At 37.6% G+C, this 17,594-nt stretch overlaps 1 protein-coding gene across 20 annotated transcripts in view; it reads right to left on the reverse strand.

The window, feature by feature from the left end:
• NDUFS4 (NADH:ubiquinone oxidoreductase subunit S4) overlaps window positions 1–17,594 on the reverse strand; it is a 696,041-nt gene that overhangs the window by 385,892 nt on the left and 292,555 nt on the right. Inside the window, exon 1 of one of the 20 annotated variants that reach the window (XM_050794147.1) lies at window positions 16,670–16,673. The exons of the other annotated variants lie outside the window; for them this stretch is intronic. The gene's annotated coding sequence lies outside the window, so the exon portion shown is untranslated. Of the gene's footprint in view, window positions 1–16,669; window positions 16,674–17,594 lie in introns of those variants that run through there. 20 annotated transcript variants of the gene reach the window in all.

Consider the following 17,594-nt stretch of genomic DNA (forward strand, 5'->3'; position numbering starts at 1 on the left):
CTCTTCAGGATTTCAACTTCCTCTTGAGCCAATTTAGTAAAATAACATATGATGCCAGAGTACTGGAAAGTGGGACTCATGGCTTATCATCAAAACAACATTATCATTTTGACATGCTCCCAGCAAAACCCCATTCTTTAGGTTTAGTTCTTCTCTGCCCTTGGCCCCATATTTTCCCCCACTGACTCCTAGAAATCACGTCCTTTTCAGTTATAAGAAGAGTTATATTTTAGAATTAATATGTCATGCCTGTTGTAACAATTAAAAAGCAAATAAAGGCTGGGTCTTTCCCTAATTTAGTGCTGCTTCAGGCCAGCCTACAGAGTGAAGTGTATGCTGCTGGCTTCTCCAGTTCCCCTGCCTTGTTCTTCTCTTCCTCTGCTCTCTTTTCCCCAGGTGGTGTTGGACTCCTGCAAGGTATATGAAAGATGAGGGAAGGAGAGTCATACTTACAAGACACAGCTGTCATCTGGCACTCATTTCCTGAAGTTGAGGCCATTGTTTAAATCAAACTCTACCCTGGGAGTGCTGTGTGGACTTTTCAGAGATGCTGCAGGGCCTTTTGTGGCACCTCTGTAGACTAAAGCAGTTGGTCATATGATCTCCCTGTGCGTGGATATCTCAAATCTGTTTCTGCTAAGGTTTACAGCCCTGGGAAGCATGCTCTTGGGTGTTGTTATGGGCTGCATTGCGTGCCCTAAAAAGATATGTTGAAGCCCTAACTTTTGGTACTTGTGAATGTGACCTTTTTTTGGAAATAGGTTATTTGCAAATGCAATTCACTTAAGATGAGTTCATTAGGGTGGACCCTAATCCAATATGACTGGTGTCCTTATAATAAGAGAAGACAGAAATACACAGGGAGCGTGCCACGTGACAACAGAGGCAGACACCGAACTGATGTTATTGCAAGCTGAGAAACACAAAGGATTGCTGGCAAAACCAAAGCTAGGATGACTTAAGGAATGACCCTCCCCTAGAACCTTCAGAGAAAAGATGGCCCTACTGACAACTTAACTTTGGACTTTTAATCTCTGGAACTGTAAGATAATAAATACCTGTTGTTTTAAGCCACCAAAGTTTGTGGCAAGTTTTCTTGTTATAGCAGCCCTAGGAAACAGAGCTATCCATATTTATATAGATTGTATGATACAGTTGCACCGCTTCCAGTGACTGCCATTACAGAAGCTAGGAAGAGTCAAGGAAAAGAGTTCTGTCAGAGACTTAGAGGGAACTGAGTAGCCAGGCCAGGCTGACATCTTGATTTCAAACTTTTAGCCTCCAGAAAGAACACATTTGTTTCGTTTGAAACACCCAGTTTTTCCTACTTTGTAACAGCAGGTCCGGGAGACTACCATGGATGGTATCCCTTCCAATGACTCCATCATGATATTATCACTGAGCATTTCCCATACAGTGTCCAGGAATTATGTGCATACAACCCACCATAAGTGAGAAAGCAGTAATTTCCCAGCTTTGCCACTGGGCTCTGTTTTCAAGAATGAGTCAGCTAGCAGCCCACTGTGTGTCCCAGACTGCAGGGGACACATTTTCCCTCATTGGGTCAGGGGAAAGAACTGACATTGAGCCAACACCCTTTCATTTCTAACAGCTTCAACCCTTTCAGAGCTTCTCATTGGCATCAGGCTGTGTGAATAAGAGGCCTCTGTTGCAGGATCTGCACAAGTCATTTAGTGCCTCACTTTGGACATTGGAAATACTGCACCTGTTCTTTTAGTTTCTGACTTTTGGAGCTTTTGTGAAAACTGAAACAGAAATTGTCCCATTTCAATATTCTGATTTAAACCTAAATTAATTTCTGCCAGATTTTCAGGTTTATTGATATTAAGTTGGACAGAGTGTTTTTTAAAATTTAAAAAATCTTCTTTGGATATATTTATTTTTTTCTCTCATATTTTTTCTTGACCAAACTTGCTGACCTTTGTTTTGTATTCTGTACTAGTCTCTAAAAAAAGAATCATCTTTCTATTTTACTGATAATTCTGTCAATATATTTGTTATCAATTTTACTATTTTTCCTTTTAATATTTATTACTTTCTATCATCTCTCTTTGGTTTATTTTGTTGCTTAGCTTCTAGAGTTGAATGCTTATTTGGTTTTTATGCAACTTTTTTTTTCTAATAAAGGCATTTTTTTTTTCTTGGATATCAGCTTGGCCATGTAGGAGACATGCTCAGCCAATGTTAATCTGCCTGCGTCACCTTTTCCTCTTTTCTACTTCCTATATGGAACTTACATCTGGTTAGGAATCTGTACCACATAGGGCCACTTTTCTAAATAGTATTTTTTAAAAATTCTGCCTTGTTTCTTCTTGAATCCAAAATGTATTTAGAAGACCTTAGCTTTCCTGCTGATACTTTGGAATGGTTGCCGGTCTTTTGTTGTTAGCTTTTGGTTCCTGACCCTTTGACGTTAAATTAGAATTTTAATTGGATTTTAATTTACTGGATTTTAATAAAATTTTATTATATTTCAATAAGTTAAAAGGGTCTGCATGAGTTCTACTTTGAAAATTTGTCATCATTTAAAATTTTCCCAATATATGGTAAATTTGTGAATGTTCCATCTGTTTGAAAATAACATGTATTTTGTTTCTTGGTACAAAGTTCTACCACAATTTATAGATCAAGCAATTGAATTCTGCATCCTTAATTCTCAATATCTTTAATTTGTTAATTAATATTTAAAGATACACTTGTTAAATTTTCTCATTGTGATTGTGAAATTGCTTTATTTTTCTTTTAAGAAGATTTTTATTTCAAAATTAAGTTGTTAGGAGCAAAAATATTCATGACAATAGTAAAGTTTTAATGGCGTTTACATTTTATTAATATGAAATATCCATCTTTGTCCCCTTTCAGTAATTTTTATCCTGAATTCTACTTTATCTCATTTTAATGTCCCTATATATGCTCTCCTTTTGTTAGCCTTTGCTTTCAATACCTTTTTGCCTTCTTTTATTTTCAAATTCCCTATGTTATGTCATTGTATTTGGATTTTTGAAAAATAACATATGGCTGTAACATTTCTCCAGTAGGAGAATCTTTGTCTTTTAAAATATAAATTTATTCCAGGAAAGAGTACATTGATTACTGATAAAATTGACTATGGCAGAGCCATATATCTTTAATATGCTTTCTTGCTGTCTCTTTTTCTTAACTGCTTATGTGATTAAGTTATTTGTTCCTTTTTGTCCTCCAAATGATTTGGGAATAAGGTATCCTAATTCTCAGTGATTAACCTCAAGTCTTTAATAAGTATGCTTAAATATATATGGAAAATCAAATGAAAACCACAATGAGATACCTACCATCTCACACCAGTTAGAGTGGCTATTACTAAAAAGTCAAAAAATAACAGATGCTGAAGAGATTACAGAGAAAAAGCAACCCTTATACACAGTTAGTGGGAGTGTGAATTAGTTTAACCATTGTGGAAGACAATGTGGCGATTCCTCAAAGACCTAGAAACAGAAATACCATTTGACTCAGCAATCCCATTACTGGGTATATATACCCAAAGAAATATAAATCTTTCTATTATAAAGACATGCATGAGTATGTTTGTTACAGCACTATTCACAACAGTAAAGACATGGAATCAACCTAAATGCCCACAATGGTAGACTAGATAAAGAAAATGGGGTAAATATATCCCATGGAATACTAGGCAGCCATTAAAAAAGGCTGAGATCATGTCCTTTGTAGGAACATAGATGGACCTGGAGACCAGTATCTTCAGCAAACTAACACAGGAACAGAAAACCAAATACCACATGTTCTCACTTACAAGTGGGAATTAAACAATGAGAACACATGGACATACAGAGTGGAAAAACTGACACTGGGACCTATTGGAGGATAGAGGATGAGAGGTGGGAGAGGATCAGGAAAAATAATGAATGGGTACTAGGCTTAATACCTCAGTAATGAAATAGTCTGTACAACAAACCCTCATGAGATGAGTTTACCTATATAACAAACCAGCACATGTATCCCTGAACTTGGAATAAAAGTTAAAAAAAAAAAAAAAAAAAAGTCAAAAGCTAGAGTCAATCAGCATGTATACTTCTCCTTCTAGGATGACAAGAACATCACCTTTCTTTCTGATATCCCTCCCTGTTCTTCCTTGCCACATGCCCGTCTGCAGCCTCCCAGCTCCCAATCAGCTTCATCTCATTTTTCTCTCTCCCTGCAGTGGAGTAGGTGAGTTGGCAGCAGGAGTAATTTAAGGTTCCTCAATTCTTCTGCATTGTTGGTGAGGGTCATAAGACTGAAAGTCATTCAGACTGAAAATAGATAACACAAAACTTTCTCTTGTCAATACTGACAAACTTTTACAACATACTTTTGATGAATTATTTGCTCTAACACAATCTTTGTCTCTTTTCTTCATTTAACCAAAGACTCAGTTCCATGACCCTAAGAAGAAAGATGTAGAGAGAAAAGAAAGAGAAGTGGAAAAACACCTTTTATGGAACAATATTTATTCATTACTAGATAAACCATAAACAAAATAAAAAGACAAATGACTTAGGCAAAAGAATTTTTGTAGTACCAAAATATATAAAACCTGAATATCAAGGCTGCTTTCAAAAACGTTAAGAAAGAGAACATGACATGAAACATGTTATCGAAAAATGCAAATGACTAATATACATATAAAAAGATGATTGAACATCAGTAATAAGTAATGAAAAATAAATCTAAGCCAGAATAAAATGCCATTTTAAAAATTGTGCTTATCAGATTGGCAAAAAAAATTAAAAAGTAAGTGAAAGTACCAAATATTGATGAGGATGTAGGAAAATTATAATTTAGCTTTTTGTTGAAAGGACTATAAACTGTTACAGTCCTGTAGATAGATTGATACAAACTTTAAAAAATATTTTGGATATGTCTATTAATTTATCATTTCTATTAATATAAAATTTAAATAACCTAAAGAACCAGGATCTCACTGCTAAGAATTGATCTCATAGATACAATATATTGAATATTTAAAGACATTCCTTCTTTCTTTAAACAAATGTTTTTGACTGCTGATTAAGTGTCAGGCATATTCTATGCACATGAGAAACATCAGTTAACAAAACAAAAATCCTGGTCGGGTGTAGTCGCTCACGCCTGTAATCCTAGCACTTTGGGAGGCCGAGGTCAGCAGATCAACTGAGGTCATGAGTTCGAGAACAGCCTGGCCAACAAGGTGAAACCCATCTCTACTAAAAATACAAACATTAGCCGGGCATGGTGGTGCGTGCCTGTAATTCCAGCTACCCAGGAGGCTTAGGCAGGAGAATCACTGGAACCCGGGAAGTGGAGGCTTCAGTGGGCCGAGATGGTGCCTCTACACTCCAGCTGGGCAACAGAGTGAGACTCTGTCTCAAGAAACAACAACAACAAAAAAAAAACAAAGATTCCTGCTCTTGTGGAACATACATTCTTGTGGGGGAAATACCAATAAATGGAAGCAATTATTCTTTAGTCTCAATTTTCATCTCTAGGATGTGATATTTGTTGGAATGATATTTTGGCATAGTCAATGCCAAAGATGTCAATACTGGTAGTTCTTTTACATGTAAGTAAGATATTTTATAAGACTACAGAAATATTTCAGATAACTTGACTAAAACCAAGAGATAAAAAATCTTATGTGACTTATTTTAGATTCAGTGTGTCTTTTTAACATGGTAGTTAACATTTGTATAACACATCTTATCATAAAATACTTATTCCAATTAGTCAATTTTCTTATTTCATTTTATAAAATGAATTTCATTTAATGTTTAACATTAACTAACATTTATTTAACACACTAACATTAAACAATGTTCATTTTATATTCTCAATCCCTTATTAATATTTTAATATTTTCAATTTTTTATTAAGAAAAAATGTACCTGCCATGTGCTAATCTTAACAGTTTTTAACTCTATATACCTTTATCCTTTACTACCACATGGAAAGGTTTTGATCATGATATATAATTACTAAAATTATTTTTGATTTTTATAAATGGTTCTCATTTAATTATTCCTTGAAGGCAAACACTGAAGTGTGATACATAAACACACACAATTATACTCCCTGATTAATGAACAACTTATACTTTAGTTAGACAAAACATTGCATGTGTTACAAATGAAGTCATGAGATTAATCTTTTTAAAAACATATTATAAATGGCTGAATTTCTTACATTGGATTATACCATAATAAGTTTGACTTAATTGCTTTTTGTAATCTACTTTTAATATGTTCCCTTTATATTTATTTCTCCATGATTTTATAGTCTATAAAGCTCATATTAACATATTTATTTTTACTTGAAGTTAGCTTCTTTTCTGCAAGAAAGTAAGTCTGACTTAGAGGAAGCACTTGACAACCATTATTGGGTTTGCCAATAAAGTTGTATGTTGGAGACTTTCTACATAAGTTATGTGATAAAAATGATAAATCAGCAGCTCTAAAGACATGACAAAAATGTATTCAAAATATATAAAATAAGAAGAATCTATTTAAAAAATTATATTGGAGATCAGGCATGGTGACTCACACCTGTAATACCAGCACTTTGGGAGGCTAAAGTAGAAGAATAGCTTGAGCCCAGGAGTTCAAGACCAGCTTGGGCAACATGGTGAAACTCCACCTCTACAAACAACAACAACAGCAACAATTAGCCAAGTGTTCTGGTGGTACATTCCTGTGGTCCTAGCTACTGGGGATGCTGAGGTGAAAGTATCACTTGAGCTTTGGAGGTTTGAAGTTGCACTCCAACCCGGGCAACAGAGTGAGACCCTGTCTCAAATAAATAAATAAATAAAATAAAAATTATATTGTAAAAAGATTATACAATTCATGATAATTTAAGTTTTCTATTCTCTCTTAATGTATCATGCTATACAAGAGGCCTCTAGCTGAAAGGATAACAGATTTAATTATTAATAATTTGATAAATGTTAGTTATGAGAAAATGAATGACTCAAATGAACTGGTAATAGATTTTGCAATCAGATGTTTTCAATTCTTTGCATTTAACAACATTTCAGGAGTTCTTAAACAAGTTGTCAGCTCATAGACCAAAATAATTTTTGGTAATGATCACTATTTGGCACTGCTAATAATAGAAAATTCTCATTTTTCTTTACTGAGAAATATATTAAGTAGCAAATAAAACCACAAGTTAAGAGCGATGTCTCAGAAGAAAGAAAAATGGTTTGTATATTATCTTTAACAGCACTTCTTTCTGATTTTGGCCAAAGGGTCTCATATATTATTTTGCCCTGGACCTTGCAAATTGTGTAGCTGATCCTGTTCCTACCTCTATTTGGCAAAAGGATCAACAAACAAGCACACTGCCACCCTTTCTGGGAATAGGTGAGATGGGAAGTTGGGGGTGGGCTAGGAGAGTGGCCACAGTTGCCTGGTTGTCCATCTGTTTTGCCAGTGACTGGGTGGTAAGTTCAGTACTGGGATGGGGAAGTAGACTTTTGATTCCATGCCATGTTCTCCAATCTAGCTGTACCAATAACAAAGTACAATTTGATCACTATTGACCCTAGTGCTGCCTTCTGAAGTGGAAATAGACTAAAATTTCAACAGAGAATTTTGCCTTCTATCTCTTAAATAGACTATAGACCTCAAAGTCTGAGGGTGTGTTTGTTGTAAAAGTAAGTAAATAAATTATTAGGAAACAATAGAATAATAATCCCAATATTTTGAAAAACTTTTTTACTTGCTATTACTAGACTCCGGGCAGCTTTTAGTAGCAAGATAAGAATTTCCTTGCTGCCTTAGGGATGCTGGAGCCACATAGTGTAGTGGCAAAAAGGGACCATAAGTTGATGGATTCAGCCAGAACTAAACTCAATCCAAGTTTCTGCTCCTTCCCCAACATATAACTCAATGCTGTTTTTCTCATGCACATGTAGCTCATAGGCATTTCATGAGGATGAAAAGAACCAAGGCTTGCGGTTGCTTAGCACAGTGTATGTTACAGAAGTCTTCAATAAATAAATGTTAATTTATCATCATTGGTAAGGGTTGGAAGTAATCTTCACTTAGGAGGGGATGATTCCTGGGTTATTCTCCACTCCTTTTTCATTCTCCCTCCCCAGTCTTCTCATTCCCTATGCCCTTGCTCTCCCTCATCCCCTGAGGGGATCACTCTTTGTGAAAGCAGACTCATGGATCATGATTGGATGGGAGAATGTGGAATTACATTCAGAACAACACATTCAGGCAAGATGAACAAAAGCCATGACTCATAGACATCCTTCCAGTTGTACTGAATGATTATCAGTACCCTAGTGTACCACCCTATGGTCTCCCCAGTAACCATGTCCGTATGTGGTCCGTACATGGTCCGTACATGGTCTGTCTCCCATCAATCTTTCCTTCCACAAACATTTATTGGGTGTCTATTGCATATTAGGTACTCTCCTTGCATTCAAGGAGGTTGTAATCTAATGATGAGTGAATATATCATTTTAACGGGGTGTCACAATGCTAGGAGATAGTACTTGGGGAGCCTGTGTGATATTACCTAATACAGTCAGAATGATTTCTAGAAGACTTCTTAAAATGGATGAAAAGTTAGCTGAATATTGAAGAAAGAATATAAGTTAACTAAGTAGGTAAAGAGGTAGCTGGGAGAAAAGGCTTTCAGTGCAAAATATAAAATCCTGGGAAGGTTTTATAACTTTAGAGAGTAAAAGACTGGACAATAACCACTTGTTTTCTCTTGTTTTACTGGTTTTTTTTTTTCATTCACTGCTTTATATATCATGATGTCCAGAAAATAAGAATTAGAGACTAGTTTATAATCACATAAATGGTGAAAATAAGCTTAGATGAAAAAAACCTCTTTGGCTTAAAATGACATTGTTAGGTTTTTCATATACTCAAACATGGTGAAAATTCTACACTAATATTATTGCTTCATCTCTCTTTATTAAATGATTCATTCTGTACTTTTTGTTTTTCTTGAAGAAAACTAGTTGGATCAAATATGCTTATGAAACAATGGATTTTTATCAAATGCTGCCATTACCTCATTGTAATGACTCTGCATTTGAACCCCTGGACTTTACATCTGTTTGAATGACTTCTGTTATTTATTTGTGGAAATTCCATTTGGGTGGAATGTAATTTTCATTTTTACTTTCTATTCATGATTTTGATATTTAGTAATACTTCCTCCACAGGTACATACTGATCCCTTATTCTGTTCCAGCCACTATGTCAGAAACTGGGAATAAAACCATGAACAAAAAGAGTCTACTCTTAAGAAACTGACATCTAATCTGTATTTTACTTAGCAGAAGGGTAGGGATAGAAGCTGAAGCCAAAGTAGGACAGGTGGGAAGTGAGGATACAGAGAGGTAAAGGGCAGTTAAAATGCAGCCATGATACTGGGGTTTGGGGCCAATGCACAGGGTGCTTTGGAATACTTAGGGTAGAAAAAAATATCTCAGGTGAGATAGTTCACTTAAATGAAACTAAGAAATAAGAGGAAGAAGAAAACATAGAATTATAAGAAGATGTAATATTTACAATCTATGGAGATCCACTGACAAATGAAGCACCAGAGGTATGAGTGAGTCCATTTTGGATTTTCCAGTCTCAGTCAATTCCGCAGACAACTGTAGACGCGTGAGAGACCCCAGATGAAACCAACAGAACATTGAGTTGCATTCAGCCTCAGATTGCAGAATCCTGAACAGATGATTGTTGTTTTAGATCACCGTGTTTTGGGGTAGTTTGTTTCACACTAATGGATAACATGAACACCTGGGTTAATAATAATCCAGGTTCAAGTTCCTTCCAACACCCAGTCTATGGTGCTATTCACATGAAAAATCTCACAGGGTGTGTCATTTTACTATCTTTCAGGTTGCTCATGGTGTGGAGACTTTGCCGTTCTCCGGTATGCTTTCTTGCTTTCCCACCTTGCCCAGTTTCAGCAAAGACTCATTGGTCTGAAATACTTTTGAATATGGAAGAACTTAAGGGAGTATGGAAGAGCCCAATTCAAGATGCAATATTCTTCTTGGTTTTATTTAAATGGAGTTTGTTGTTTTCCAACCCAAAATACCACAACCAAACAGAAATGTCTCTAATTGATTAAAAGAATTGTGTTTATTGCCAACAAGGAGGCATGCTTTCTCAGGATAATAAAAGACAAGACATTTTTCTTCCCCTAGAGCAATTAATTAGATAAGAGGTGGGAACAACCCTTAGAAACATCTTCAGTTCCATCCTAGGAATAAGTGATAAGTGATGCCATGGGAAGAACCAAGCTCTTTGAAGGAACAATGTCTGTATTAGAGGAGGAACTACTGGGCTGTGTCCTAAAGAGATTATTTCCTACATATGATTTAACTTCCTTAAAGGAATTGAAGTATAGGTAAGGGTGGCTCATGGGGCTGTAATCTTTGTCAGGAAGATCATTTGAAAAAGTTTCCTTAATTATGTACCCTAAGATTATGAGTTGTCTTCAATCATATTTTGCAATAGCAAATGGCAAGTTTTGCTGAGACAGTCCTAACTCTGACAAGGTAGTTCTCCAGAGTCTTATTACACAATTTGAGATTACAGAATCAGCTGTTATTCTGGAAATTTGCAGCGGTTTGTGCTCAAGTGACCCTCCCTGAGCTTTGAGTGTTTGGCAAAGGAAGTGAGAGATAAGAGGCAAAACAGAGAGTTCAGCTATTTATTTCTTTATTAACTGCATGTAACCTAAACAGAATCCAAATGATGACTCCATAGCAATGAACTAGTTTTGCTTAACAAATATTTTATGAAATAGTTGATCATATGATAATACAAATACATCATTGAAACTTTAGACAGATATGAAAAAAACAGTATAGTCTTTTCACTTCTAAGCACTAGTATAAGAAAGGTTCGATATCAAGTTCCATTTATATGGCTTATACAGTTTAATTTCTCTGTGAAAAAAGTTTTATTGTGTACTGGACTGTATTCAGGGTGATATCTGACCTAAAACTGCTTTCTGACAGCATCCTCAATAACTTTGCCCCCTGCCCTTCTGATATGTATCTACTCAGCAAACCGTTAGTCAACTCAAATGTTTGCCTTTGCTCCTCTTAAAACTTGGCTGCCAGAAGCAGTGATACCATTATACAAATGGTGCTACTGAAAATATGTAGATAGTTTTCAGTTCAGCACAACAAATTCTTGCACTAACTCACCAAAGGAGCTGTTCCAAATTATCAAAATTCTTCTCAAGCACAAGGAACACTGCTACCTTCTTTCCTTTTTACAAACAACTGTTTCAGGCAGAATATGCCAAGAAAACAAATCACAGGAAGTATGTTGACAGAGAAAATTGAATATAAGAGATTAATTTCAGAGGAATTGAAAAGCTGAAAAAAAAAAAAAAAAAAAAAAAAAACGAAGGGAAACTCAGCAATAGCCCAATTGAGATGGGAGAGTTCCCTGCATCCCCCCTACCCTTGCAGGACTTGTGACAGGGGTGTGACTCTCTGTTCAGCCTCCAGGAGCTCAAACCTCTTATGGGAAGGGGAGCACACAAACAGGCAAGGTGCAGGAGCCAGGCAAGCACTTGGGCTCCACCTTCACCACCAGCAGTGTCTAGGGGTGGGTATCTGTAACTCCCAAAGCCCAAGTGGGTGTGTTACACTGGGCTCTTTCAACGTTGCCATCTGCAGATGGCTTGAATTTTAACCAGCTTTTTGCAAGGGCAGAAGGCCAGTGTGATGGCTTTCTGTATCCTGAGCTTTTGTCCAACATCTTGGGAGAATTGGGTCACACACAGACTTGAAGGATGAATGCAGTGGTTTTATTGAGTGGTGGAGGTGGCTCTCAATGAGATGGATGGGGAGCTGGAATGGGGATGGAGTGGGAAGATGATCTTTCTCTGGACTTTGGCTGTCCAGTGGCCGAACTACTCTTTGATCATCCCCAGCCTGACTCCTCTCAGCACTCAAAAGCTCCTTCCCTTCTCTCTTGCTCTGCTGTGCTACTCTGCTCTTCATCTGTTTGTCTCTTGTCTCCTCGTCTGCTTCTGGAGTCTGGGGTTCAGGGTTTATGTGGGAACAAGATAGGGGGTGTGGTGGGCCAAAAGGCAACCTTTTGGATTTGAAAACAGGAATGCCTGTCCTCATTTAGGGCCATGGGTATCCAGGCTTGAGGGTGGGGCCTTTGCAGGTAGCCACTCTCTTTTACCAAGTATTTCCCTGTCTCCTGTCCATATCACCATCTCTTAAGGCTGAGGAAACAAAAGAGAAAAATTAGGGGTAAGAAATCAAGGGAGGCCAGGCATGGTGGCTAATGCCTGTCATCTCAACACTTTGGGAGGCCAAGGTGGGTGGATCACTTGAGGTCAGGAGTTCAAGACCAGCCTGGCAAACATGGTGAAATCCTGTCTCTACTAAAAATACAAATATTAGTCAGATGTGGTGACTGGCACCTGTAATCTGAGCTACTCGGGAGGCTGAGGCAGGAGAATCACTTAAACCCAAGAGGTGGAAGTTGCAGTGAGCGAAGATCACACCACTGCATTCCAGCCTGGGTGACAGAGTGAGACTCTGTCTCAAAAAAAAAAAAAAAAAAAAAAAAAGAAAAAGAAAAAAGGAAAAAAAAAAATCAAGGAAGGGGTTCTGTGGAGCTCAGACTTCTGAAGAGGGAGTGTGACCTGGGTGTTGCCAGTACCTCTTAAGGGATGCAATGAAGTTGAGATAACAGCCTAAAGATGCTGGCAAAGAAATCTGGAAAAAATATATTTGCGAAGTCTCAGTACCAACACTGTAGAACAGAGTATGGGAAGTAGTTTTTGGAGAGACAGTAGTCAAATAACTGGTATAATTTATGCTTTTGCTCTGTGTCTTACTCTGTTGTCTTAAAATAAATCCTTAAAACACAGCCTTAGGCACTACCACATGATTGAGTAGCAGAGAGGCAGAAATTAGGAAAAAGGGGAAACATCCTTTGTTGTTCCATTTAGATCCTCTCTTCAAGGTCCTTACCCAGTTGCTCAGCATTTCAGCTTTTGAAGCCTCACAATTGATTTGTGCATGGGAATTGCCCTTGGCAAAAGGAAACTGCCTTACTCAAGGTTATTCTGTCTCCCACGGGGTGCCCTGCAGTCAAAGTTCAGACATTTAAAAGCCCAAAAATCTTGTCTTAATACAATTCTGAAGAACCATCATGGCTCCAGAGCTTCTCAGAAGATTGTCTGCCATCCTCAGTTAAACTGTGTGGCAGATCAGCTCAACACTTTACCTTTCCTCCACTCCTGTCTTCTTCACTTCTTTACAGGTGTATCTCACAGGAGTACTCCCCTAGCAACCTACATGCAACCCTCCATCTCTGTCTTCAGAAAATGAATGCAAGCCAGTGGAATAGGATGGATCCTGGAAATCGTACTCTAAAATGGAATTTTGGAGATGGACCACTCACTGGTAGGTTGACATTGTGAACATCATCACTGGTGGTAAGTGGAATGAAGATAATCCTTGGCATGTAAGTTAAGTGCTATTGTTAAAATTTTCACCAGGGATGAACTAAGATGGCATACAGCTGGAAGAGGACACACCAGGTGATGCAATATTTTTGGCACTTGAGGTATATGAGGAAAATGATAACTATAATAACCGTGGTCTTGTTTGGCCTTCCTGAATACCACTGAATCATTGGAGAGGTGGTGACAGGCATAGAGCGATTATTCATCAGTTCATGACAAAAATGTACAAGCCAGATTGTCTCCTAGTGAGCATTCAAGGAAATCCTTAATCTCCTGCAGCCAGAGGACAGAGTCGAGGACCAGGTCTAGAGTTAATATAAGAGTAGTAAGACTTGAGAGAAGGTTGAATTCTTACCTCCAGAAGATATTTTACATCAAGCTCAGGAAATTGATAGGAAAGGAATGGGACTCTGAGACTTAGGATGGGACAATCTGGGTAGATTCACTTCAGAATCCTGAGTTCTCAGAGTCTCTCAAAATCTTAGGTCCTATGGAAATGGTCAATGCTTCCCATTAGGAAAGAGTGATCTCGGCTGGGTGCAGTGGCTCACGCCTGTAATCCAGCACTTTGGGAGGCCAAGGCGGGTGGATCATTGGAGGTCAGGAGTTCGAGACCAGCTTGGCCAACATGGTGAAACTCTGTCTCTACTAAATATACAAAAACTAGCCAGGCATGATAGCACATGCCTGTAGTCCCAGCTACTTGGGAGGCTGAGGCAGGAGAATTGCTTGAGTCCAGGAAAATCACTTGAGCCCAAGAGGTGGAGGTTGCAGTGAGCCAAGATCACACCACTGCACTCCAGCCAGGGTGACAGAGTGAAACTCCATCTCAAAAAAAAAAAAAAAAAAAAAGAAAAATGGTGATTTTTCCTTGTTTTAAGATCATGCAAAGGTCTCAAATGAGCCAGAGCTTACAAGAGTTTCTTCTTCATCAAGATCTAGATAAAATTCCCTTTTAGGTAACCAGAGTCAAATTTCAGAGACTAGGAGCAAGAATCAAACCCAGCATAGTCAGACTGGAAGATGCCAGTCTGCTATAAAAAGAAGAGGCATACTATGCTGAAGAAGCTGAAGCATGTGTGCCAGCAGGTTTGGAAGAGTATACATTGGAATGAATCCTGAAGATGCTGGTTTAAGGAAGGCACAGGGTACTACTGGACAAGGGAGGGTTCTTTCTTGATATAGAATTTAACACTCTAGAAATAATTCTGGTAGGCAATGCTTTATGTCCACTCCCATAGTTTCATTCATTTACTTTTTCTCCAAACCATCCTGTCCCAAAACTTCTAGTCTTGTTCTCTACAAGCCCAACACCTGTGAAAATCAGCAAAAAAATCCTAAGCAAGCAACTGTAGAAAGATGAATACATTTGACTTGAAAATAAATGCAGTAACTCAAGATATATAACTTAAAACAACAGACATTTTTACCTATCAAATGAGCAAAAATTTAAAAGACTGAGAAACTTATCTGTAAGAATGTAGAATTGAGAACTTTCATGTAGTGCTGATGAAATTTAAATTGGTATAATATTTCCTGAGGGGTATACTGGTATAAATTTTTAAAATGTTACATGTGCAGACTTTTACTTCTGATCATGATGGAGTAATAGTGATTCCCGTGTTTTTTTTGTTTTTGTTTTCATTTTCGTTTTGTTTTGTTTTGTTTTTGCACTACTTAGCTAATTTTATAGTTTTCTTTTAGATTTATAAGAGCCTTATATGTGATGGATACCATCTTTTGGTTATTATGTATATTACAAATATTTGGATAATTTTGCTTTTTTTCATAATGTATTCACTAAAACTAGAGCTAACGTGTGGCAAGAAAGACGCTTATGGCGCAAAATTTAAGGAAGCACTCACTTTTGCGTGATGATCCTGCACTTGCACCACCTCAAGAGTGAATGTCTCCTTTAAAGTAACGTGTTAAAGACCCCACCCTAGTTCTAGCCTGTTATTTATCACTTCTATAGCTTGATATAAACAATTAGGAAACTGAGAAAATATATGAAACAGCACTTTTCGGATAGTACAAAGCTATGATCTCTATGAGAAGAGAAACAAATTTAAAACACCTAATGATTTATGTGGTTTCTGCCTGGTACTTATGGATTATTGCATAGGAAGGAGGACCAAAAAAGTACATCAGTTTCACTCAGTTGAGGAAACAGAGAATTAACAGCAGTTGAAGCAACAGGACTGAGTACCAGAGGTGAAAATATCTTGCAGAGAGAGAGCTCCAGAAACCTGCATAGGAGTTTCCTTGAATCTGTTGCTGAATACTAAGACATTTGTACATGCAATGAATCTACATGAAAATGAGCAAAAAACTACTAGGGACTTGTGAGTTGAACAATATCTAGAACTTATAGAGGGCAAGAAAGTTTTAAGATTAGGCTAACTAGAGTGAAAGTTTTTATTAAACACCTGAGGCATTAAGTAGATAACCTAGAGAGATCAAGCTGTAATAGATGGGCCGAATCAGCCCTGTAGTAAACACTACATTAGACACATTCTAGCAGATCTAAAAGCTAAGCCTCAAAATAATCCAGTTGATATACAAGTAATTTAGCTGCCTGTTAAAATAAACTCCATCTCTCTTTAAAGGAAAAAAACAAAATCCAGATGCTTAGCATGTCAGACACACACACACACACACACACACACACACAAATGTCCAACATCCAACCAAAAATTAGTAGATAGGCAAAGAAGCCAATACATGTAAATCATTGTCAAGAGAAAAATCAATCAGAGAAAATAGACCCAGAAATCTTAGAGAAAATGAAATTATAAAGATAATAGATTAAAAAGAAAGTATGAACATCATGAGGAGACACAGGAAAGATATAACAAAGATACAAAAAGAACTTTACTATGGTTTGTCTCTATGTCTCCACCAAAATTTATTTTGTAGCTCCCATAATTTCCATGTGTTGTGGGAAGGACCTGGTGATAGATGGTTGAATTAGGGGGCAAGTCTTTTCCATGTTTTTCTCATGATAGTGAATGGGTCTCACAAGATCTGATGGTTTTAAAAATGGAAGTTGCCATGCACAAGCTCTCTTTATTTTTGCCTGCTGCCATCCACGTAAGATGTGACTTGCTCCTCTTTGCCTTCCACCATTATTATGAGGCCCCCTGCCAGCCACATCGAACTGTAAGTTAAATAAACCTCTTTCTTATGTAAATTGCCCAGTTTCATGTATGTCTTTATCAGCGGTGTGAAAACAGACTAATACAGTCAATTGGTACCAGTAGAGTGGGGTGCAGCTGAAAAGATACCTGAAAATGTGGAAGCAACTTTGGAACTGGGTAACAGGCAGAAGTTGGAACAGTTTGGAGGGCTCAGAAGACAAGAAATTGTGGGAAAGTTTGGGACTTCCTAAAGACTTGTTGAATGATTTTCACATAAATCTGATAGTGATATGAACAATAGGGTCCAGGATGAGGTGGTCTCAGATGGAGATGAGGAACTTCTTGGGAACTGGAATGAAGGTGACTCTTATTATGTTTTAGCAAAGACACTGGCGGCATTTTGCCCCTGCCCTAGAGAGCTGTGGAACTTTGAACTTGAGAAAGATGATTTAAGGTATCTGGCAGAAGAAATTTCTAAGCAACAAAGCATTCAAGATGTGACGTGGGTACTGTTAAAGGCATTCAGTTTTATAAGGGAAGCAGAGCATAAAAGTTCAGAAAATTTGCAGCCTGACAATGCAATAGAAAAGAAAATCCTATTTTCTGAGAAGAAATTCAAGCTAGCTGCAGAAATTTGCATAAGTAACAAGGAACTGAATGTTAACCCCCAAGACAATGGGAAAAATGTCTCCAGGACATGTCAGAGGTCTTCAAGGCAGTCCTTCCCATCACAAGCCCAGAGGCCTAGGAGGAAAAAGTGGTTTCATGGGCCAGGCCCAGATTCCTTGTGTGGTGTGCAGCCTAGTGACTTGGTGCTCTGCGTCCCAGCCACTCCAGCTATAGCTGAAAGGGTCCAACATAGAGCTTGGGTCATGGATTTACAGGGTGCAAGCCCCAAACCTTGGCAGTTTCCATGTGGTGTTG

The sequence above is a fragment of the Macaca thibetana genome, chromosome 6 (assembly GCF_024542745.1).
Source record: "Macaca thibetana thibetana isolate TM-01 chromosome 6, ASM2454274v1, whole genome shotgun sequence".
In the NCBI taxonomy this organism is placed as follows: Eukaryota; Metazoa; Chordata; class Mammalia; order Primates; family Cercopithecidae; genus Macaca; species Macaca thibetana.